Source organism: Pristiophorus japonicus, chromosome 1 (genome assembly GCF_044704955.1).
Source record: "Pristiophorus japonicus isolate sPriJap1 chromosome 1, sPriJap1.hap1, whole genome shotgun sequence".
In the NCBI taxonomy this organism is placed as follows: domain Eukaryota; kingdom Metazoa; phylum Chordata; class Chondrichthyes; family Pristiophoridae; genus Pristiophorus; species Pristiophorus japonicus.
In genome coordinates this window covers 369322264-369348713 of record NC_091977.1, presented here as the reverse complement: position 1 = coordinate 369348713, position 26450 = coordinate 369322264, and positions in this window count along the sequence as shown.

Genomic DNA, 26450 nt, shown 5'->3' with positions numbered 1-26450 from the left:
CTGTGGTCACCGATACTGGCGATGCCGATGTGGGTAAGTGAAGGCCCTCCTTTAATGCTATCTCTCTCTGAATGCTCCAGTGCCTACTGTGTCTTTCCCTCTGAACGTCTGCAAGTTGCATGCGGCAATCCCCCACCTCCCTCTCACGACATCCCTTCTCCCATTGATGCTTGCAGATAAGAGGCTGAATGGCAGCACAGGACAGAGAAAGCCAGCACCAGTCAGACTAGTACCAGGCCAACAGACAAGCCTGGAGACGAATGGCAGCACAGGACAGAGAGAGGCACCACTTGTCAGACCAGTGCCAGGCCTCGATGACCGCCTTGACGACATTAGTTCTGATGTGCCTAATGACAGCATAGAGGACATTGAGGGTTCCAGCATTGCTGACACCCTGGAGCGCACTCCATCTTTTGGGGACCTCAGTGATGAGGAAGCGGAAGAGGAGGAAACTGCTGGCAGTACCGAGTCACCGCTTCCACCCACACACGCCAGCTCAGATAAAGGGAGTGCTAGTTCAGATAGTAGAGGGGTTGGCACTGGGAGTTGCATCAGGAAGTAGAGGGCTGCAGCATGGTGACAGTGCTAGGCAACCTCAGCTGCGATCTCTCCGGCGGGCGAGTCCGCACCGGAGTTCTGCTGAGGAGGACTCAGATCAGCCCATCGATGTAGCGGTTTATGAGAGAACGATGGAGACCAGGCATTCCCAGATGTTGGAGGCACTGGCAAGGATGCCAGAGAGGCTGTCAGAAATGGTGAGGAGCGTGGAGGAGTCCGCCTCCTTCATAGTCGACTGCTCTGCGCACACCATGGAGACCATCATTGCCAGTGTGCAGGCGATGGTGAACTCCCAGATTGTCCGTGCGGATCCAGCTGTAATGCCACAACCTTTAGGTGATGTGGCAGCTGCCAGTGTAGCACAGGTGCGAGGGAATAAGCGCATCGGTGCTGGTTTGGACAGGATGGCCACGGCCATGGAAGCACAGAATGCTCTTCTGCACTCTGGGCAACAGGCCACGGGGCATCAAACTGCTGCCATTTCTGGTGGCTTTGAGACTCTGGCTGCTCTCATGCAGTCTCCAGTTGATGGCACCTAACACCTAACTGTTGCCTTCGTGGCTGGGTCCACCACGGGCCACGGGGGATTTTCCGGTCTTGCGCCACAGCACCGACCTGAACTCCCTCAGATTGGTGGTGGTGGTAATGTGCTGCCCTGGTGAGTGACTCAGGCTCCTTGGGCCAGGATACGGATGATACGCTCCCTCAGGATCGCAGCATTCCTGGCCCCAGACCTATCACTCCACCAGTGCCTCCACGCATAGCCTCGGCTGAGCCAAGCCAGACTGAACCCTCCCAGGCGGTGTTGACCAGTCTGCAGCCGGGCCTTCCAGGCCCAAAGCTGGTCAAGGGCGTCCTAGAAGGACATCTGCAGCTTCCACACAAGGAACACAGCAGCCTTCCCAGACCCATGAAGCAACCACCGGGGAGACACTGAGGCACAGTAGTAGATTAGGCACGTGTAAGGGGGCTATAACGAAATGCACAAGGGTGAGAAATGATGTTGTTGTGTAAGTTTTTTGGACTGTTTTATATTCTGTTAGGTTTTTGCACCTATATGGATGAGATGATAAATCTTTATTTTTTGCATCTATATCTGGGCAGGGGCATCATTTGAGAATGGGTAATTATGCATGAAGGCATTCATTGGGATGGCCATGGCAAATAGAAACTGAAGGGTCATGTGGGGATGGAATTATCTGAATCGAGCAGCAATCAGACATCTCTGCACCTCCCTTGCAGGGTTGGGATGGCAATGGCGTCTATTGTGTGGGGGCGACGGGGATCCTCCTCCTCCTCCTCGTCGATCTTCCTCAGCAGAGGACGACAAAGGGTTTGATTAGGGCAGGGAAAATGGAGTATGAGAAGAAGCTTGCAGGGAACATTAAGACGGATTGCAAAAGTTTCTATAGATATGTAAAGAGAAAAAGGTTAGTAAAGACAAACATAGGTCCCCTGCAGTCAGAATCAGGGGAAGTCATAACGGGGAACAAAGAAATGGCGGACCAATTGAACAAGTACTTTGGTTCGGTATTCACGAAGGAGGACACGAGCAACCTTCCGGTTATAAAAGGGGTCGGGGGGTCTAGTAAGGAGGAGGAACTGAGGGAAATCCTTATTAGCCGGGAAATTGTGTTGGGGAAATTGATGGGATTGAAGGCCGATAAATCCCCAGGGCCTGATGGACTGCATCCCAGAGTACTTAAGGAGGTGGCCTTGGAAATAGTGGATGCGTTGACAGTCATTTTCCAACATTCCATTGACTCTGGATCAGTTCCTATAGAGTGGAGGGTAGCCAATGTAACCCCACTTTTTAAAAAAGGAGGGAGAGAGAAAACGGAATTATAGACCGGTCAGCCTGACATCGGTAGTGGGTAAAATGATGGAATCAATTATTAAGGATGTCATAGCAGTGCATTTGGAAAGAGGTGACATGATAGGTCCAAGTCAGCATGGATTTGTGAAAGGGAAATCATGCTTGACAAATCTTCTGGAATTTTTTGAGGATGTTTCCAGTAGAGTGGACAAGGAAGAACCAGTTGATGTGGTATATTTGGACTTTCAGAAGGCGTTCGACAAGGTCCCACACAAGAGATTGATGTGCAAAGTTAGAGCACATGGGATTGGGGGTAGTGTACTGACATGGATTGAGAACTGGTTGTCAGACAGGAAGCAAAGAGTAGGAGTAAATGGGTACTTTTCAGAATGGCAGGCAGTGACTAGTGGGGTACCGCAAGGTTCTGTGCTGGGGCCCCAGCTGTTTACACTGTACATTAATGATTTAGATGAGGGGATTAAATGTAGTATCTCCAAATTTGCGGATGACACTAAGTTGGGTGGCAGTGTGAGCTGCGAGGAGGATGCTGTGAGGCTGCAGAGCGACTTGGATAGGTTAGGTGAGTGGGCAAATGCATGGCAGATGAAGTATAATGTGGATAAATGTGAGGTTATCCACTTTGGTGGTAAAAACAGAGAGACAAACTATTATCTGAATGGTGACAGATTAGGAAAAGGGGAGGTGCAAAGAGACCTGGGTGTCATGGTACATCAGTCATTGAAGGTTGGCATGCAGGTGCAGCAGGCGGTTAAGAAAGCAAATGGCATGTTGGCCTTCATAGCAAGGGGATTTGAGTACAGGGGCAGGGAGGTGTTGCTGCAGTTGTACAGGGCTTTGGTGAGGCCACACCTGGAGTATTGTGTACAGTTTTGGTCTCCTAACCTGAGGAAGGACATTGTTACTATTGAGGGAGTGCAGCGAAGGTTCACCAGACTGATTCCCGGGATGGCGGGACTGACCTATCAAGAAAGACTGGATCAACTGGGCTTGTATTCACTGGAGTTCAGAAGAATGAGAGGGGACCTCATAGAAACATTTAAAATTCTGACGGGGTTAGACAGGTTAGATGCAGGAAGAATGTTCCCAATGTTGGGGAAGTCCAGAACCAGAGGTCACAGTCTAAGGATAAGGGGTAAGCCATTTAGGACCGAGATGCGGAGGAACTTCTGCACCCAGAGAGTGGTGAACCTGTGGAATTCTCTACCACAGAAAGTTGTTGAGGCCAATTCACTAAATATATTCAAAAAGGAGTTAGATGAGGTCCTTACTACTAGGGGGATCAAGGGGTATGGCGAGAAAGCAGGAATGGGGTACTGAAGTTGAATGTTCAGCCATGAACTCATTGAATGGCGGTGCAGGCTAGAAGGGCCGAATGGCCTACTCCTGCACCTATTTTCTATGTTTCTATGTTTCCTCCTCCTCCTGGATCCTCCTCCTCCTCCTCCTGGATCTACCTCCAGCAGCTGGCTCCTCATGAGAGCCAGATTTTGCAGCATGCAGCAGACCAACATGAATATGGTGACCGGTTCAGCAGAGTACTGGAAAGCACCACCAGAGCGGTCCAGACAACCGAACCACTGTTTGAGGATCCCAATTCACTGCTCGATGTTGCACCTGGTGCAGAATGAGTGTCGTTATAGCCATGCTCAGCCGCAGTCCTGGGGTTCTGCATTGGAGTCAGCAGCCAAGTGGACAGGGGATATCCCTTGTCCCCAAGCAGCCATCCACAATCCTGATTTGGCCCGGTGAAGAGGGCGGGCACACTGCTCTGGCACAGGATGATCAAATCATGGCTGCTGCCAAGGTACCTGGCATCAACTGCCAGGATTCTATGCGGGTGGTCGCACACCAGCTGCACATTTAGGGAGTGGAATCCCTTTCTGTTCATAAAGAGTTTGGGATGGTTCAGTGAGGCCCTCAGGCCAAAGTGTGTGCAGTCGATGGCACCCTGCACCCTGGGAAACCCTGCAACCCTGACAAATCCGGCCTGTCGCTTCTCCCTGGTCATTGGGAAGGAGATATATTGGACTCTTCTCTTATACAGAGCATCAGTCACCTGCCGGAAGGAGCGATGGCCAGAAAATTGGATGTTTCTGCAGTGGCAGACTGGAATTAACCCACCATGTTAAAGATCAGAGCTATGATGACCTTGCTCACAATGGTGAGAGCTGTCCTGAGCCTTGTGTGAGGCTACAGATCTGGCTGCAGGACATTACACAGCTCCCTCACTATGTCCTTTCTAAATCGCAGCCTTCACAAACATTGCACATCACTGAGCTCCAGGAAGGAAAAATTACGTTGGTTGACCCTTTGACGCTAGGGCCTCCTTCCCTGAGTCTGTGCTGGGCCCCTCTGATGGCATCTGGCTGACCCCTTTTCCCTGTTCCTTGCTGCTGCCGCTATCTGGTGCGGGGGATCAGCCTACCTGACCTTCCTCCTCATGCCATCTCCCTCCTGGCCACCCTCTCGACGTTGAAGTCTGCGGCCTTCTGCAGGCCCTTCTCCATGTTGGGCAGCCAAGACTGCTGCCTCCCTTGCCCGCTGCCTCTGTACACGTTGCTGATGATGCCGCCTTCTCCTGCGTGCCTCCCTGCCTCTCACAATGTGGACAAGGCATTCCCCTGCCAACACTGAATCCATTCTGCCTGCAGGCTCGACCCTCACAAGCAGGCCTGTGTGTCGCAGAAAATAAGGCCCACAGACCATGACTATTCAATGAGAGTGAAAAAGTGTTGAAAACCCTCAAAAAGTTCTCAAAAACCCGCTGCACATTTTCCAAATACTCAGAAAAATCCGATAAAGGTTGTGCGCAAAATACCCGATCGCACCAAACGTCCTTAGAAACATAGAAACATAGAAATAAGGTGCAGGAGTAGGCCATTCGACCATTCGTGCCTGTGCCGCCATTCAATAAGATCATGGCTGATCATTCCCTCAGTATCCCTTTCCTGCTTTCTCTCCATACCCCTTGATCCCTTAGCCGTAAGGGCCATATCTAACTCCTTCTTGAATATATCCAATGAACTGGAATCAACAACTCTCTGCAGCAGGGAATTCCACAGGTTAACAACTCTTTGAGTGAAGAAGTTTCTCCTCATCTCAGTCCTAAATGGCCTACCCCTTATCCTAAGACTACGTCCCCTGTTCTGGACCTTCCCAACATCGGGAACATTCTTCCCGCATCTAACCTATCCAGTCCCATCAGAATCTTATACGTTTCTATGAGATCCCCTCTCATCCTTCTAAACTCCAGTGAATAAAGGCCCAGTTGATCCAGTTTCTCTTCATATGACAGTCCAGCCATCCCTGGAATCAGTCTGGTGAAGCTTCGCTGCATTCCCTTAATAGCAAGAATGTCCTTCCTCAGATTAGGAGACCAATACTGAACACAATATTCCAGGTGAGGCCTTACTAAGGCCCTGTACAACTGAAATAAGTCCTCCCTGCTCCTATACACAAATCCCCTAGCTATGAAGGCCAACATACCATTTGCCTTCTTCACCGCCTGTTGTACCTGCATGCCAACCTTCATAGAAACATAGAAACATAGAAAATAGGTGCAGGAGTAGGCCATTCAGCCCTTCTAGCCTGCACCGCCATTCAATGAGTTCATGGCTGAACATGCAACTTCAGTACCCCTGTCCTGCTTTCTCGCCATACCCCTTGATCCCCCGAGTAGTAAGGACTTCATCTAACTCCCTTTTGAATATATTTAGTGAATTGGCCGCAACTACTTTCTGTGGTAGAGAATTCCACAGGTTCTCTGGGTGAAGAAGTTTCACCTCATCTCGGTCATAAATGGCTTCTCCCTTATCCTTAGACTGTGACCCCTGGTTCTGGACTTCCCCAATATCGGGAACATTCTTCCTACATCTAACCTGTCTAAACCCATCAGAATTTTAAACGTTTCTATGAGGACCCCTCTCATTCTTCTGAACTCCAGTGAATACAAGCCCAGTTGATCCAGTCTTTCTTGATAGGTCAGTCCCACCATCCCGGGAATCAGTCTGGTGAATCTTCGCTGCACTCCCTCAATAGCAAGAATGTCCTTCCTCAAGTTAGGAGACCAAAACTGTACACAATACTCCAGGTGTGGCCTCACCAAGGCCCTGTACAACTGTAGCAACACCTCCCTGCCCCTGTACTCAAATCCCCTCGTTATGAAGGCCAACATGCCATTCGCTTTCTTAACCGCCTGCTGTACTTGCATGCCAACCTTCAATGACTGATGTACCATGACACCCAGGTCTCGTTGCACCTCCCCTTTTCCTAATCTGTCACCATACAGATAATAGTCTGTCTCTCTGTTTTTACCACCAAAGTGGATAACCTCACATTTATCCACATTATACTTCATCTGCCATGCATTTGCCCACTCACCTAACCTATCCAAGTCACTCTGCAGCCTCATAGCATCCTCCTCGCAGCTCACACTGCCACCCAACTTAGTATCATCCGCAAATTTGGAGATACTACATTTAATCCCCTCGTCTAAATCATTAATGTACAATGTAAACAGCTGGGGCCCCAGCACAGAACCTTGCGGTACCCCACTAGTCACTGCCTGCCTACTAATAAAGATTTCCCTCAGTTCCTCCTCCTTACGAGACCCTCTGACCCCTTTTATATCCGGAAGGTTGCTGGTGTCCTCCTTAGTGAATACCGAACCAAAGTACTTGTTCAATTGGTCTGCCATTTCTTTGTTCCCCGTTATGACTTCCCCTGATTCTGACTGCAGTGGACCTACGTTTGTCTTTACTAACCTTTTTCGCTTTACATACCGATAGAAACTTTTGCAATCCGCTATAATGTTCCCTGCAAGTTTCTTCTCGACTCCATTTTCCCTGGAGGCCACACCTGGAGTATTGTGTACAGTTTTGGTCTCCTAACTTGAGGAAGGACATTCTTGCTATTGAGGGAGTGCAGTGAAGATTCACCAGACTGATTCCCGGGATGGTGGGACTGACCTATCTGAAAAGTACCCATTTACTCCTACTCTTTGCTTCCTGTCTGACAACCAGTTCTCAATCCACGTCAGCACACTACCCCCAATCCCATGTGCTTTAACGTTGCACATTAATCTCTTGTGTGGGACCTTGTCGAAAGCCTTCTGAAAGTCCAAATATACCACATCAACTGGTTCTCCCTTGTCCACTTGACTGGAAACATCCTCAAAAACTTCCAGAAGGTTTGTCAAGCATGATTTCCCTTTCACAAATCCATGCTGACTTGGACCTATCATGTCACCTCTTTCCAAATGCACTGCTATGACATCCTTAATAATTGATTCCATCATTTTACCCACTACTGAGGTCAGGCTGACCGGTCTATAATTCCCTGTTTTCTCTCTCCCTCCTTTTTTAAAAAGTGGGGTTACATTGGCTACCCTCCACTCGATAGGAACTGATCCAGAGTCAATGGAATGTTGGAAAATGACTGTCAATGCATCTGCTATTTCCAAGGCCACCTCCTTAAGTACTCTGGGATGCAGTCCATCAGGCCCTGGGGATTTATCGGCCTTCAATCCCATCAATTTCCCCAACACAATTTCCCGACTAATAAATATTTCCCTCAGTTCCTCCTCCTTACTAAACCCTCTGACCCCTTTTATATCCGAAAGGTTATTTGTGTCCTCCTTAGTGAATACCGAACCAAAGTACTTGTTCAATTGTTCTGCCATTTCTTTGTTCCCCGTTATGACTTCCCCTGATTCTGACTGCAGTGGACCTACGTTTGTCTTTACTAACCTTTTTCTCTTTACATACCTATAGAAACTTTTGCAATCCGCTTTAATGTTCCCTGCAAGCTTCTTCTCATACTCCATTTTCCCTGCCCTAATCAAACCCTTTGTCCTTCTCTGCTGAGTTCTAAATTTCTCCAGTCCCCGGGTTCGCTGCTATTTCTGGCCAATTTGTATGCCACTTCCTTGACTTTAATACTATCCCTGATTTCCGTTGAAAGCCACGGTTGAGCCACCTTCCCTTTTTTATTTTCATGCCACACAGGAATGTACAATTGTTGTAGTTCATCCATGCGGACTCTAAATGTTTGCCATTGCCCATCCACAGTCAACCCCTTAAGTATCATTCGCCAATCTATCCTAGCCAATTCACGCCTCATACCTTCAAAGTTAACCTTCTTTAAGTTCTGGACCATGGTCTCTGAATTAACTGTTTCATTCTCCATCCTAATGCAGAATTCCACCATATTATGGTCACTCTTCCCCAAGGGGCCTCGCACAATGAGATTGCTAATTAATCCTCTCTCATTACACAACACCCAGTCTAAGATGGCCTCCCCCCTAGTTGGTTCCTCGACATATTGGTCTAGAAAACCATCCCTTATGCACTCCAGGAAATCCTCCTCCACCGTATTGCTTCCAGTTTGGCTCGCCCGATCTATGTGCGTATTAAAGTCACCATTATAACTGCTGCACCTTTATTGCATGCACCCCTAATTTCCTGTTTGAAATCCTCCCCAACATCACTACAACTGTTTGGAGGTCTGTACACAACTCCCACTAACGTTTTTTGCTCTTTGGTGTTCTGCAGCTCGACCCATATAGATTCCACATCATCCAAGCTAATGTCTTTCCTAACTATTGCATTAATCTCCTCTTTAACCAGCAATGCTACCCCACCTCCTTTTCCTTTTATTCTATCCTTCCTGAATGTTGAATACCCCTGGATGTTGAGTTCCCATCCCTGATCATCCTGGAGCCACGTCTCCGTAATCCCAATCACATCATATTTGTTAACATCTATTTGCACACTTAATACATCCACCTTATTGCGGATACTCCTTGCATTAAGACACAAAGCCTTCAGGCTTGTTTTTTTAACACCCTTTGTCCTTTTAGAATTTTGCTGTACAGTGGCCCCTTTTGTTCTTTGCCTTGGGGTTCTCTGCCCTCCACTTTTCCTCATCTCCTTTCTGTCTTTTGCTTTTGCCTCCTTTTTGTCTCCCTTTGTCTCCCTGTATTGGTTCCCATCCCCCTGCCATATTAGTTTAACTCCTCCCCAACAGCACTAGCAAACACTCCCCCTAGGACATTGGTTCCGGTCCTGCCCAGGTGCAGACCGTTCGGTTTGTACTGGTCCCACCTCCCCCAGAACCGGTTCCAATGCCCCAGGAATTTGAATCCCCCCCTGCTGCACTACTGTTCAAGCCACGTATTCATCTGCGCTATCCTGCGATTCCTACTCTGACTAGCACGTGGCACTGGTAGCAATCCCGAGATTACTACTTTTGAGGTCCTACTTTTTAATTTAGCTCCTAGATCCTTAAATTCGTTTCGTAGGACCTCATCTCTTTTTTTATCTATGTCATTGGTACCAATGTGCACCACGACAACTGGCTGTTCTCCCTCCCTTTTCAGAATGTCCTGCACCCGCTCCGAGACATCCTTGATCCTTGCACCAGGGAGGCAACATACCATTCTGGAGTCTCGGTTGCGGCCGCAGAAACGCCTATCTATTCCCCTCACCATTGAATCCCCTATCACTATCGCTCTCCCACTCTTTTTCCTGCCCTTCTGTGCAACAGAGCCAGCCACGGTGCCATGAACTTGGCTGCTGCTGCCCTCCCCTGATGAGTCATCCTCCCCAACAGTACTCAAAGTGGTGTATCTGTTTTGCAGGGGGATGACCACAGGGGACCCCTGCACTACCTTCCTTGCACTGCTCTTCCTGCTGATCTTCCATTCCCTATCTGGCTGTGGACCCTTCTCTTTCAATGACTGATGAACCACGACATCCAGGTCTCGTTCCACCTCCCTTTTTCCAAATCTGCCGTCATTCACGTAATATTCTGCCTTCGTGTTTTTGCCCCCAAAATGGATAACCTCACATTCATCCACATTATACTGCATCTACCATGCATTTGCCCACTCACTTAACCTGTCCAAGTTACCCTACAGCCTCTTAGTGTCCCCGTCACAGCTCACACCGCCAACCAGTTTAGTGTCATCTGCAAACTTGGAGATATTATACTCAATTCCTTCATCCAAATCGTTAATGTATATTGTAAGGAGCTGGAGTCCCAGCACTGAGCCCTGCGGCACTCCACTAGTCATTGCCTGCCATTTTGAAAAGGACCCGTTTATCCCGACTCTTTGCTTCCTGTCTGCCAACCGGTTCTCTATTCATGTCAGTACATTACCCCCAATACCATGCGCTTTGACTTTGCACACCAATCTTTTGTGCGGGACCTTGTCAAAAGCCTTTTGAAAGTCCAAATACACCAGATCCTCTGGTTCTCCCTTGTCCACTCTGCTAGTTACATCCTCAAAAAATTCCAGAAGTTTTGTCAAGCATGAGTCCCTTTCATAAATCCATGCTGACTTGGACCGGTCCTGTCACTGCTTTCCAAGTGTGCTGCTATTTCATCCTTAATGATTGATTCCAACGTTTTCCCCACTACTGATGTCAGGCTAACCGGTCTATAATTATCCGTTTTCTCTCTCCCTACTTTTTTCGGAAGTGGTGCCACATTACCTACCCTCCAGTCCATAGGAACTGATCCAGAGTCGATAGACTGTTGGAAAATGATCACCAATGCATCCACTATTTCTAGGACCACTTCCTTAAGTACTCTGGGATGCACACTATCAGGCTCCGGGGATTTATCAGCCTTCAATCCCATCAATTTCCCTCACACAATTTCCCGCCTAATAAGGATATCCCTCAGTTCCTCCTTCTCACTCGACCCACTATCCCCAGTACATTCGGAAAGTTATTCGTGTCTTCCTTCGTGAAGACGGAACCGATGTATTTGTTCAATTGGTCTGCCATTTCTTTGTTCCCCATTAGAAATTCATCTGAATTTGACTGCAAGGGACCTACATTTGTCTTTTTCTCTTCACATATTTATAGAAGCTTTTGCAGTCAATATTTATGTTCCCTGCAAGCTTCCTCTTGTACTCTATTTTCCCCCTCTTAATTAATCCCTTAGTCCTCCTCTGTTGAATTCTAAATTTCTCCCAGTCCTCAGGTTTGTTACTATTTCCAGCCAACTTATATGCCTCTTCCTTGGTTTTAACACTATCCTTAATTTTTATTGTTAGCCACAGTTGAGCCACCTTCCCCGTTTAATTTTACTCTAGACAGGGATGCACAATTGCTGAAGTTCATCCGTGTGATCTTTAAATGTTTGCCATTGCTTATCCACCGTCATCCCTTTAAGTATCCTTTGCCAGTCTATTCTAGCCAATTCACACCTCATACCGTCGAAGTTACCTTTCTTTAAGTTCAGGACCCTAGTTTCCGAATTAACTGTGTCACTCTCCATCTTAATAAAGTGTTCTACCATATTATGGTCACTCTTCCCCAAGCCTCGTACAAGAAGATTGCTAATTAGTCCCTTCTCATTACACATCACCCAGTCTAGGATGGCCAGCTCGATAGTTGGTTCCTCGACATATTGGTCGAGAAAACCATCCCTAATACACTCCAGGAAATCCTCCTCCACCGCATTAATACCAGCTTGGTTAGCCCAATCAATATATAGATTAAAGTCGCCCATGATAACTGCTGTATCTTTATTGCACGCATCTCTTATTTCTTGTTTGATACTGTCCCCCATCTCACTACTACTGTTTTGTGGTCTGTGCACAACTCGCACTAGCATTTTCTTGCCCTTCGGTATTCCACAGTTCCGCCCATACCGATTCCACATCATCCAGGCTAATGTTCTTCCTTACTATTGCATTAATTTCCTCTTTACCAGCAATGCCACCCCACCTCCTTTTCCTCTCTGCCTATTCTTCCTAAATGTTGAACACCCCTGGATGTTGAGTCCCCAGCCTTGGTCACCCTGAAGCCATGTCTCCGTGATGCCAATTACATCATATCCGTTAACTGCTGTCTGTGCAGTTAATTTGTCCACCTTATTCCGAATCCTGTTCACATTGAGGCACAGAGCCTTCAGGCTTGTCTTTTTAACACACTTTGCCCCTTTTGAATTTTGCTGTAATGTGGCCCTTTTTGTTTTTTGCCTTGGGTTCTCTGCCCTCCACTTTTACTATTTTCCTTTCTATCTTTTGCTTCTGCCTCCATTTTATTTCCCTCTGTCTCATAGAAACATAAAAACATAGAAAATAGGTGCAGGAGTAGACCATTCGGCCCTTCGAGCCTGCACCACCATTCAATGAGTTCATGGCTGAACATACAACTTCAGTACCCCATTCCTGCTTTCTCGCCATACCCCTTGATTCCCCTAGTAGTAAGGACTACACCTAACTCTTTTTTGGATATATTTAGTGAATTGGCCTCAACAACATTCTGTGGTTGAGAATTCCACAGGTTCACCACTCTCTGGGTGAAGAAGTTTCTCCTCATCTCGGTCCTAAATGGCTTACCCCTGATCCTTAGACTGTGACCCCTGATTCTGGACTTCCCCAACATTGGGAACATTCTTCCTGCATCTAACCTGTCTAGACCCATCAGAATTTTAAACGTTTCTCTGAGATCCCCTCTCATTCTTCTGAACTCCAGTGAATACAAGCCCAGTTGATCCAATCTTTCTTGATATGTCAGTCCTGCCATCCTGGGAATCAGTCTGGTGAACCTTCGCTGCACTCCCTCAATAGCAAGAATATCCTTCCTCAAGTTAGGATACCAAAACTGTACACAATACTCCAGGTGTGGCCTCACCAAAGCCCTGAACAACTGTAGTAACACCTCCCTGCCCCTGTACTCAAATCCCCTCGCTATGATTTCTTAACCGCCTGCTGTACCTGCATGCCAACCTTCAATGACTGATGTACCATGACACTCAGGTCTCGTTGCACCTCCCCTTTTCCTAATCTGTCACCATTCAGATAATAGTCTGTCTCTCTGTTTTTACCACCAATGTGAATAACCTAATTAGGTTCCCATGCATAGATTCCCATCCCCCTGTCATGTTAGTTTAACTCCTCCCCAACAGCACTAGCAAACACTCCCCCTAGGACATTGGTTCCGGTCCTGCCCAGGTGCCCAGACCGTCCGGTTTGTACTGGTCCCACCTCCCCCAGAATCGGTTCCAATGTCCCAGGAATTTGAATCCCTCCCTTTTGCACTACTCCTCAAGCCACGTATTCATCTGAGCTATCCTGCGATTCCTACTCTGATTAGCATGTGGCACTGGTAGCAATCCTGAGATTACTACTTTTGAGGTCCTACTTTTTAATTTACCTCCTAGCTCCCTAAATTCGTAGGACCTCATCCCGTTTTTTTTATCTATATCATTGGTACCTATGTGCACAACGACAACTGGCTGTTCACCCCCCCTTTTCAGAATGTCTTGCACCCGCTCCGAGACATCCTTGAGACTTGCACCAGGGAGGCAACATACCATCCTGGAGTCTCGGTTGCGGCTGCAGAAACGCCTATCTATTCCCCTTACAATCGAATCTCCTATCACTATAGCTCTCCCACTCGCTTTCCTGCCCTCCTGTGCAGCAGAGCCACCCACAGTGCCATGAACTTGGCTGCTGCTGCCCTCCCCTGATGAGTCATCCCCCTCAACAGTACCCAAAGTAGTGTACCTGTTTTGCAGGGGGATGACTGCAGATGACCCCTCACTACCTTCCTCCCACTGCTCTTCCTGTTGGTCACCCATTTACTATCTGGCTGTGTACCTTTTACCTGTGGTGAGACCAACTCGCTAAACGTGCTATTCACATGATTCTCAGCATCGTGCATGCTCCAGAGTGAATACACCCACAGCTGCAGTGCCGCAATGCGGTCCGTCAGGAGCTGGAGGCAGATACACTTCCTACACACGTAGTCGTCAGGGACACCGGAAGCATCCCTGACTTCCCACATAGTGCAGGAGGAGTATAATATGTGTCCGAGCTCTCCTGCCATGCCTAAACCCTTAGGTTAACTTAAATTGGCAACAACAATGCTAAAGGTTACTTACTGATATAGAAAAGAAAAAGAAAAGCTACTTACCAATCACCAGCCAATCACTTACCCCCTTGGCTATGATGTCACCTTTCGATTTCTTTCTACTTTTATTTTTGCCTCCCTGCTGCAGCTGCACCAGTAGGTCTCTCCGATGTCTCGCTCCTCCTCCCGACTCCCTGCTCGCCTCTCCGACGTCCCGCTCCACCTCCCGACTCCCTGCTCGCCTCTCCGACGTCCCGCTCCACCTCCCGACTCCCTGCTCGCCTCTCCGACGTCCCGCTCCACCTCCCGACTCCCTGCTCGCCTCTCCGACGTCCCGCTCCACCTCCCGACTCCCTGCTCGCCTCTCCGACGTCCCGCTCCACCTCCCGACTCCCTGCTCGCCTCTCCGACGTCCCGCTCCACCTCCCGACTCCCTGCTCGCCTCTCCGACGCTGCTGGTGGGCCTTTTGAAGACCGCTCGCCTGGCGCTCCGCCTCCCGACTCCCGAGTCGTCAGGATGGCCGAGCAATCTAAGGCGCTGCGTTTAAGTCGTTGTCACTTCTGGAGGTGTGAGCTCGACTCCCACTTCTGACTTCTGTCCTTTCTCCTCCTCTGGCAGTCTCGAGCAGCCCGACAAAGTGCACCGACCCAAAGAGCTAACGGGGACACTGTCACAAAAAAAATGAAAATAGGTGACGTGACCACGCGGCAGCAGTGTGCACTTTAATGACATCAGGACCCAGGACCCATACCGCAGTGGAGTGGACACCGCCCCAAAGACTCCCCTGCTTAATATGGGTTGCGGCGGCCAATCGACTGAAATTGGGCGGCCACTTGATTGCGTCGCATGGCCACCGCAAAACCGTGGTAACGGCCCTTATCCAGATCCTGAATTTCGGCCCCATGAGGTCCTGTTTTAACTTAGTTCCTAAATTTTGGTATTCCCTTAGCAGGACCTTCTCCCTTTTCTTTCCTATATCATTGGTCCCAACATGGACCATGGCAACTGGATCTTTCCCTTCCCTTTGCAAGTTCCTCTCCAATTGCTCTGAGATATCCTTTACCTTTGCTCCAAATAGGCAACTCACCCTTTTGGACTCTTGGTCGAGACTGCAGACGATGTTATCTATCCCCTAATTATCAAATCTCCTGCAACTACAACCTTTCTATCCTGCTCCTCCCCACCCTTAACCCCCTCCCCCCAACCCCGCTCTCCCCAACCAGGACTGCTTCCTGCTCCACATTGCCATGGTTAACATTCTGTAAGAATATGAGTTTTTGAGGCTATTTAGAGGGACTAGGCATTGTAATAGTTAAATGACCCAAAGCTTCTCTCTAGATCTACTGTTCCACAAAAATATATTACTTTGGACTGTGTGCTGATTTCTGGCAGCGGCAATATCACAAATGCCCTTGTTATTGCAAAAACTGATTATTAATGGTAGAAAAGCAAGGAAAAGAACAGGTAGACTCAGAGCTGCCTACAATTTATCTCTCACCTCTTTCCATGTCTGTGGAAATGTGCAAACTTTTATAAGTCATTGAAAAATAATCAAATAATTCCCTTTTCCTAATTTTGCCAGCTTTTGGTTTAGAAACATAGAAAATAGGTGTAGGAGTAGGCCATTTAGCTCTTCTAGCCTGCACCGCCATTCAATGAGTTCATGGCTGAACATGCAACTTCAGTACCCCCTTCCTGCTTTCTCGCCATACCCTTGATCCCCCGAGTAGTAAGGACTTCATCTAACTCCCTTTTGAATATATTTAGTGAATTGGCCTCAACTACTTTCTGTGGCAGAGAATTCCACAGGTTCACCACTCTCTGGGTGAAGAATTTTCTCCTCATCTCAGTCCGAAATGGCTTACCCCTTATCCTTAGACTGTGACCCCTGGTTCTGGACTTCCCCAACATTGGGAACATTCTTCCAGCATCAAACCTGTCTAAACCCGTCAGAATTTTAAATGTTTCTATGAGGTCCCCTCTCATTCTTCTGAATTCCAGTGAATACAAGCCCAGTTGATCCAGTCTTTCTTGATAGGTCAGTCCCACCATCCTGGGAATCAGTCTGGTGAATCTTCGCTGCACTCCCTCAATAGCAAGAATGTCCTTCCTCAAGTTAGGAGACCAAAACTGTACACAATACTCCAGGTGTGGCCTCACCAAGGTCCTGTACAACTGTAGCAACACCTCCCTGCCCCTGTACTCAAATTCCCTCGCTATGAAGGCCAACATGCCATTTGCTTTCTTAACCGCCTGTTGGACCTGCATGCCAACCTTCAATGACTGATGTACCATGACACCCAGGTCTCGTTGCACCTCCCCTTTTCCTAATCTGTCACCATTCAGATAATAGTCTGTCTCTCTGTTTTTACCACCAAAGTGGATAACCTCACATTTATCCACATTATACTTCATCTGCCATGCATTTGCCCACTCACCTAACCTATCCAAGTCACTCTGCAGCCTCATAGCATCCTCCTCGCAGCTCACACTGCCACCCAACTTAGTGTCATCCGCAAATTTGGAGATACTACATTTAATCCCCTCGTCTAAATCATTAATGTACAATGTAAACAGCTGGGGCCCCAGCACAGAACCTTGCGGTACCCCACTAGTCACTGCCTGCCATTCTGAAAAGTACCCATTTACTCCTACTCTTTGCTTCCTGTCTGACAACCAGTTCTCAATCCACGTCAGCACACTACCCCCAAACCCATGTGATTTAACTTTGCACATTAATCTCTTGTGTGGGACCTTCTCGAAAGCCTTCTGAAAGTCCAAATATACCACATCAACTGGTTCTCCCTTGTCCACTTTACTGGAAACACCCTCAAAAAATTCCAGAAGATTTGTCAAGCATGATTTCCCTTTCACAAATCCATGCTGACTTGGACCTATCATGTCACCTCTTTCCAAATGCGCTGCTATGACATCCTTAATAATTGATTCCATCATTTTACCCACTACTGAGGTCAGGCTGACCGGTCTATAATTCCCTGTTTTCTCTCTCCCTCCTTTTTTAAAAAGTGGGGTTACATTGGCTATCCTCCACTCGATAGGAACTGATCCAGAGTCAATGGAATGTTGGAAAATGACTGTCAATGCATCCGCTATTTCCAAGGCCACCTCCTTAAGTATTCTGGGATGCAGTCCATCAGGCCCTGGGGATTTATCGGCCTTCAATCCCATCAATTTCCCCAACACAATTTCCCGACGAATAAAGATTTCCCTCAGTTCCTCCTTCTTACTAGACCCTCTGACCCCTTTTATATCCGGAAGGTTGTTTGTGTCCTCCTTAGTTTAATATTAACATTGCTAGCTTATAGTTTTATTAATTTAGTTTTATTTCTGCTCTGCTAGAATTAGGGAAATGTATGTTAAAATCTAGACTTTAATTACAGTTGGGTCTCTTGTTGCCTCAAGGTCCTTGGTTGCGCCATCAACCACGGAACAGAAAATAAGCATGGAAAAAGCTTGTGCTAAGGCTAAAAATATGATTAGGGAGGTCCAAGGCCTATGCCTGGACACAGAATATGCTGTACCTATGATTGGATGGATTTCTCTGTAGTTTTACTTTTTTTGCAGTCGATCTTAGTGGGTTTGCGACAATGGGCCTAAATTTGCCCAGGAGTTGCTCCGTTTTTTTTTTGAGAAACTTGATTTTTCTGGAGTATCTTAAAAATCCCCATTCTGCACATTTAATTTGTGGCAGTGTAAGTGAGTTAGTTAGGATTTTTTTTAGTTTAGTTTTTTTTTCAAAAGGACCCATTTTGGCTATTTAAGCCAGTTTGGACAGCAAATAGTTGCTCCAAACTAACAGGCCAGCATATGTGACCACTTGTGGCCACACAGAAAACCCTTGTGGAGCGTTAAGAAATCAGCACAGGTAGTCAGAGATGCGGGGGAAGGGAAGTGGAGAGGACCTTGCAAAGCACTCAACAACTTCACAACAACATTCAAGAAGCATAAAAACCATCAATAATAAATAAAAAATAAAACTTAAGTCCTACCTTCCTAACTCGGCCCGGGAAATCAGCGGGCCGACTCCGACTCCTCTCCGACTTTCTCCGACTCCGACTCTCTCGCGAGGACTCTCCAACTCTCCGAGGACTTCTTGCTGACGACTTCCAGGACTTCTCTCCGACAACTTCCAGGACCTCTCTCTGAGGACTTCTCTCCGAGGAGTTCTCTCCGACGACTTCCAGGACTTCTCTCCGATGAAGACTTCTCGCCAACAGCTTCCAGGACTTATCTCCGAGGACTTCTCACTGACAACTTCCAGGACTTCTCGCCGAGGACTTTTCTCCGATGACTTCCAGGACTTCTCTCTGAGGACTTCTCTCCGGAGACTTCTCGCCGACAACTTCCAGGACTTCTCTCCGAGGACTTTACTCCGACGACTTCCAGGACCTCTCTCCGAGGACTTCTCTCTGATGATTTCCAGGACTTCTCTCCGATGACTTCTCACCGACAACTTCCAGGACTTCTCTCCGAGGACTTTACTCCGACGACTTCCAGGACCTCTCTCCGAGGACTTCTCTCCGATGATTTCCAGGACTTCTCTCCGAGGACTTTTCTCCGACGACTTCCAGGACCTCTCTCTGAGGACTTCTCGCCGACGACTTCCAGGACTTCTCCCTCCGACGAGGACTTCTCTCCGATGAGCACTTCTCTCCGATGAGGACTTCTTTTCGACGAGGACGTCTCTCCAAGGACTTTCTAGCTGGGGTCAGGAGCTACTGTGCTTATGCGAAACCTCCAGTGCGCATGAGTTGAGCTGCCGGCACTATTTTTCACGCAGGGCTCTAGCTTTGCCCCCTAATGAACAGACCACGCTGCGCCAAGCCATGGGAGAAGCCACAGAGTGGCCGGAATCAGGGGAGATCTTTTTGGTTTTCACCTTAGGGAATCGGCGCATCTCCGGTGAGTGCGCCAAAAAAACGGGTGGGCCAAATTTGGGCCCAATATAAGGGCAGAAGGGCCAGGGAGGGCACTAGACTTGTGCGGATGCATATGTGAGTAGAAGGAACACGGAATGGGCCATGTCTTCCTTCCAAAGGACAATAACAGGTAATATAATTCTCAATTATACTTTGTAAACTTCTGCTCAAATACTAAAAGTATTAAATCTCACTTACGTTTAAATAAAATCATAACTATTTCAAATATGGAATCAGCTTCAAACCATTGAACAGACAGTCAAAGGGACTTTAAGTTTATTACAATGGTGAGCCAACCAGGAGCTGATTAATGGTTATTGATATATTTTGTTGTAGTTGGAATCCTAGGACTGGTGTGGTTGGTTGTCTAGGCAGTTAAGGAAAGAAAACCTTTGGGGAATGTAGGAAATTTTCACCTACCAGCAGCATTAGAAACATAGAAATTTACAGCGCAGAAGGAGGCCATTTCGGCCCATCATGTCTGCGCCGGCTGACAAAGAGCAACACGGTCCTCGGTCAGCAACCCTGAAGGTTACATATAAACCTATGAACAATGAACAATGGTGGACAGGTAAAGAGCATTCGTCCCAAAAAGCCCACCCCACACAACTGTGATACCCCATGTATCACAACATTTTACTCCTGGGAGAGGCAAAAAACCAGATGAAAACCAAGGCCAATTGGGGAAAAAAAATCTGGGAAAATTCCTCTCCAAACCATCCAGGCGCTCAAAACTAGTCCAGGAGACAACTCTGGCCATATTAGATTCCATGATGTAGTTATCATCGTGTCTGCGCCAGCCAACAAGAGGTTATCTAGTCTAATCCCACTTACCAGATTTAGGTCCATAACCCTGCAGGTTATGGCACTTCAAGTGCACATCCAAGCACCATTTAAATGTGGTGAGGTTTTCTGCCTTCACCATCCTTCCAGGCAGCAACTTCCAGCCCCCACAACCATCTGCGTGAAGAAACATCCCCTCAAAACCCCTCTAAACCTTCCACCAACCACCTTAAAATGCCGCCTCGTAATTGACCCCTCCACCAAGGGAAATTATCATCATCATAGGCAGTCCCTTGGAATCGAGGAAGACTTGCTTCCACTTTTAAAATAAGTTCTTAGGTGGCTGAACAGTCCAATAAGAGAACCACAGTCTCTGTCACAGGTGGGGCAGATAATCATTGAGGGAAGGGGTGGATGGGACAGGTTTGCCACACACTCTTTCCGCTACCTGCGCTTGATTTCTGCATGCTCTCAGCAATGAGATTCAGGGTGCTCAGCACCATCCCGGATGCACTTCCTCCACTTAGGGCGATCTTTGGCCAGGGACTCCCAGGTGTCAGTGGGGATGTTGAACTTTATCAGAAAGGCTTTGAGGGTGTCCTTGTAACGTTTCCGCTGCCCACCTTTTGCTTGTTTGCCGTGAAGGAGCTCCGCGTAGAGTGCTTGCTTTGGGATGTGAACTATGTGGCCTGCCCAGCGAAGCTGATCAAGTGTGGTCAGTCCTTCAATGCTGGGGATGTTGGCCTGGTCGAGGATGCTAATGTTGGTGCGTCTGTCTTCCCAGGGGATTTGTGGGATCTTGCGGAGACATCGTTGGTGGTATTTCTCCAGCGATTGAGGTGTTTACTGTACATGGTCCATGTGTCTGAGCAATACAGGAGGGTGGGTATTACTACAGCCCTGTAGACCATGAGCTTGGTGGCAGATTTGAGAGCCTGGTCTTCAAACACGCTTTTCCTCAGGCGGCCGAAGGCTGCACTGGCGCACTGGAAACGGTGTTGAATCTCATCGTCAATGCCTGCTCTTCTTGATAAGAGGCTCCCGAGGCATGGGAAGTGGTCCACGTTGTCTAGGGTCATGCTGTGGATATTGATGAATGGGGGGCAGTGCTGTGCAGAGAGGACAGGCTGGTGGAGGACCTTTGATTTACGGATGTTTAGCGTTTTGATATTGATTGGACAAATCAAATTGGTCAGGGTAGCCTTGAGGAGGAGTTCATAGAGTGCATAATGGATGGGTTCCTTGAGCAGTATGTAACGGAACCAACCAAGGGACAAGCTATCTTAGATCTGGTCCTGTGTAATAAGACAGGATTAATAAACAACCTCCTAGTAAAGGATCCCCTTGGAATGAGTGATCATAGCAGGATAGAATTTCAAATTCAGATGGAGGGTGAGAAAGTTGGATCTCTAACCAGTGTACTAAGCGTAAAGAAAGGAGACTATGAAGGTATGAGGGCAGAGTTGGCTAAAGTAGACTGGGAAAATAGATTAAAGTGTAGGATGGTTGAAAAACAGTGGTGTACATTTAAGGAGATATTTCACAACTCTCAAGAAAAATATATTCCAGTGAGGAGGAAAGGGTGTAAGAGAAAGATAGCCATCCGTAGCTAACTAAAGAAATAAAGGACAGTATCCAATTAAAAACAAGAGCGTACAAAGTGGCCAAAACTAGTGGGAGGACAGAAGACTGGGAAGCTTTTAAAAGCCAGCAAAGTATGACTAAAAAAATGATTAGAAAAAGGAAGATAGACTATGAAAGTAATTTAGCACAAAATATAAAAACAGATAGCAAGAGTTTCTTTAGGTATATAAAAAGGAAAAGAGTGGCTAAAGTAAATGTTGGTCCCTTAGAGGACCAGACCGGGGCATTAGTAATGGGGAACATGGAGATGGCAGAAACTCTGAACAAATATTTTGTATCAAGCTTTACGGTAGAGGACAATAAAAATATTCCAACAGTGGATAGTCAAGGGGCTATAGGGGAGGAGGAACTTAACACAATCACAATCACTAAGGAGGTCGTATTCAGTAAGGCAATGGGACTAAAGGCGGATAAATCCCCTGGACCTGATGGCTTGCATCCTAGGGTCTTAAGAGAAGTAGCGGCAGGGATTGTGGATGCACTGGTTGTAATTTACCAAAATTCTCTGGATTCTGGGGCGGTCCCAGCAGATTGAAAAACTACAAATGTGATGGCCCTATTTAAAAAAAGGAGGCAGACAAAAGTAGGAAACTATCGACCAGTTAGCCGAACATCTGTGGTTGGGAAAATGCTGGAGTCCATTATTAAAGAAGCAGTAGCAGGACATTTGGAAAAGCAAAATTCAGTCAGGCAGAGTCAGCATGGATTTATGAAGGGGAAGTCATGTTTGACAAATTTGCTGGAATTCTTTGAGGATGTAATAAACAGGGTGGATAAAGGGAAACCAGTGGATGTGGCATACTTGGACTTCCAGAAGGCATTTGACAAGGTGCCACATAAAAGTTTATTGCACAAGATAAAAGTTCATTGGTTTGCGGGTAATATATTAGCATGGATAGAGGATTGGCTGACTAATAGAGAACAGAGCGTCGGGATAAATGGTTCATTCTCTTGTTGGCGACCAATAACAAGTGGGGTGGTGCAGGGATCAGTGCTGGGACCCCAACTATTAACAATCTATATTAATGACTTGGAAGAAGGGACTGAGTGTAAGGTTGCCAAGTTTGCTGACGATAGAAAGATGGAGGAAAAGCAATGTGTGAGGAGGACACAAAAAATCTGCAAAAGGACATAGACAGGCTAAGTGAGTGGGCAAAAATTTGGCAGATGGAGTAAAATGTTGGAAAGTGTGAAGTCATGCACTTTGGCAGAAAATAATCAAAGAGCAAGTTATTATTTAAATGGAGAAAGATTGCAAAGTGCCGCAGTACAGCGGGACCTGGGGGTACTTGTGCATGAAACACAAAAGGATAGTGTGCAGGTACAGCAAGTAATCAGGAAGGCCAATGGAATCTTGGCCTTTATTGCAAAGGGGATGGAGTATAAAAGCAGGGAAGTCCTGCTACAGCTGTACATGGTATTGAGGAGGCCACACCTGGAATACTGCATGCAATTTTGATTTCCATATTTACGAAAGGATATACTTGTTTTGGAGGCAGTTCAAAGAAGATTCACTCGGTTGATTCCGAAGATGAGTGGGTTGACTTATCAGGAAAGGTTGCGTAGGTTGGGCCTCTACTCATTGGAATTCAGAAGAATGAGAGGTGATCTTATTGAAACGTATAAAGTAATGAGGAGGCTTGACAAGGTGGATGCAGAGAGGATGTTTCCACTGGTGGGGGAGACTAGAACTAGAGGGCATAATCTTAGAATAAGGGGCCGTCCATGTAAAACTGAGAGGAGGAGAATTTTTTTTTCTCAGAGGATTGTAAATCTGTGGAATTCACTGCCTCAGAGAGCTGTGGAAGCTGGGTCATTGAATAAATTTAAGACAGAAATAAACTGTTTCTTAAACGATAAAGGGATAAGGGGGTTTAGGGGAAGCGGGCAGGGAGGTAGAGCTGAGTCCATGATCAGATCAGCTATAATCTTATTGATTGGCGGAGCAGACTTGAGAGGCCGTATGGCCTACTCCTGTTCCTATTTCTTATGTTCTTATGTAAGGCCATGCTTTCGTATGCCTCAGTAAATATGTCGATTATGTCCTGGAGTTCAGCCTCAGTATGTGCGCAGACTCAGGCATTGTCCGCATACTGTAGCTCGATGACAGAGGTTGGGGTGGTCTTGCACCTGGCTTGGAGACAGCGAAGGTTGAACAGGTTCCCACTGGTTCTGTAGTTTAGTTCCACTCCAGCAGGGAACTTGTTGACTGTGAGTTGGAGCATGGCAGCGAGGAAGATTGAGAAAAGGGTCGGGCGATGAGGCAGCCATGTTTGACCCCAGTCCGGACGTGGATTTGTTCTGTGATGGATCCGTTGGTAAGGATCACGGCCATCACGTCATCGTGGATGATAACAAACTCCTGGGGGCATCCGAAACGGAGGAGGACGTTCCATAAACCCTCGCGGTTGAGAGTGTCAAAGGCATGTAAGGTCGAAGAAGGCCATGTATAAGGGTTGACGCTGTTCCCTGCAGTTTTCCAGCAACTGTCGCGCTGCAAAAATCATGTCCATTGTGCCCCGTAGGAGACAAAATCCGCACTGTGACTCTAGGAGGAGCTCCTCGGCCACAGGGAGAAGACGGTTTAGGAGGACTCTCGCGATGACTTTCCCAGTGGTTGATAGCAGGGAGATTCCTCTGTAGTTGCGGCAGTTGGACTTGTCCCCTTTTTAAAAGACGGTCACGATCACTGCATCTCTGAGATCACCCGGCATGCTCTCCTCCCTCCAAATGAGAGAGATGAGGTCATGTATTCATGCCAACAGTGCCTCTCCGCCATACTTCAATGCCACAGTAGGGATTCCATCCGGACCCGTAGCCTTGTTTTTTTTAAGCTGTCTTATGGCTTTTTTTACCTCGTGCAGTCTTGGGGTCTTACTGAGGTGGTGGCGGGTAGCATGCTGCGGGATGGAGTCAAGAACACTCGAGTCAAAGGCAGAGTCTCGATTGAGGAGATCTTCGAAATGCTCCTTCCAGCGGGCCCTGACTGCCTCGGTGTCCTTGGTGAGTGTTTCCCTGTTCTGGGCCAGCAATGGGGTGGGCCCTTGGGTGTTTTAACCATAGCTGGCCTTGACTGCGATGAAGAATCCTCGCACATCATAGCTGTTGGCCAGCTGCTGTATCTCTTGTGCTTTTTCCATCCACCACCTGTTCTTTAGGTCCTGGGTTTTTTGTTGGACTTAGCCTTGAGCCGTCTGTAATGCTGCTTTGCTGCTCCCGAGTTGGATTGTTGATGAAGGCTCAGAAATGCCCTGCGCTTGCAATCTATTCGCTCTTGGATCTCCTGATCATTCTCATAGAAACATAGAAACAGAGAAAATAGATGCAGGAGTAGGCCATTTAGCCCATCGAGCCTGCACTGCCATTCAATGAGTTCATGGCTGAACATGCAACTTCAGTACCCCATTCCTGCTTTCTCGCCATAGCCCTTGATCCCCCAAGTAGTAAGGACTACATCTAACTCCTTTTTGAATATATTTAGTGAATTGGCCTCAACAACTTTCTGTGGTAGAGAATTCCACAGGTTCACCACTCTCTGGGTGAAGAAGTTTCTCCTCATCTCGGTCCTAAATGGCTTACCGCTTATCCTTAGACTGTGACCCCTGGTTCTGGACTTCCCCAACATTGGGAACATTCTTCCTGCATCTAACCGTCAGAATTTTAAACGTTTCTATGGGATCCCCTCTCATTCTTCTGAACTCCAGGGAATATAAGTCCAGTTGATCCAGTCTTCCTTGATATGTCAGTCCCGCCATCCCGGGAATCAGTCTGGTGAACCTTCGCTGCACTCCCTCAATAGCAAGAATGTCCTTCCTCAAGTTAGGAGACCAAAACTGTACACAATACTCCAGATGTGGCCTCACCAAGGCCCTGTACAACTGTAGTAACACCTCCCTGCCCCTGTATTCAAATCCCTTCGCTATGAAGGCCAACATGCCATTTGCTTTCTTAACCGCCTGCTGTACCTGCATGCCAATTTTCAATGAATGATGTACCATGACACCCAGGTCTCGTTGCACCTCCCCTTTTCCTAATCTGTAGCCATTCAGATAATAGACTGTCTCTCTGTTTTTACCACCAAAGTGGATAACCTCACATTTATCCACATTATACTTCATCTGCCATGCATTTGCCCACTCACCTAACCTATCCAAGTCAATCTGCAGCCTCATAGCATCCTCCTCGCAGCTCACACTGCCACCCAACTTAGTGTCATCCGCAAATTTGGAGATACTACATTTAATCCCCTCGTCTAAATCATTAATGTACAATGTAAACAGCTGGGGCCCCAGCACAGAACCTTGCTGTACCCCACTAGTCACTGCCTGCCATTCTGAAAAGTACCCATTTACTCCTACTCTTTGCTTCCTGTCTGACAACCAGTTCTCAATCCACATCAGCACACTACCCCCAATCCCATGTGCTTTAACTTTGCACATTAATCTCTTGTGTGGGACCTTGTCGAAAGCCTTCTGAAAGTCCAAATACACCACATCAACTGGTTCTCCCTTGTCCACTCTACGGAAAACATCCTCAAAAAATTCCAGCAGATTTGTCAAGCATGATTTCCCTTTCACAAATCCATGCTGACTTGGACCTATCATGTCACCTCTTTCCAAATGCGCTGTTATGACATCCCTAATAATTGATTCCATCATTTTACCCACTGCCGATGTCATGCTGACCGGTCTATAATTCCCTGTTTTCTCTCTCCTTTCTTTTTTAAAAAGTGGGGTTACATTGGCTACCCTCCACTCGATAGGAACTAATCCAGAGTCTATGGAATGTTGGAAAATGACTGTCAATGCATCCGC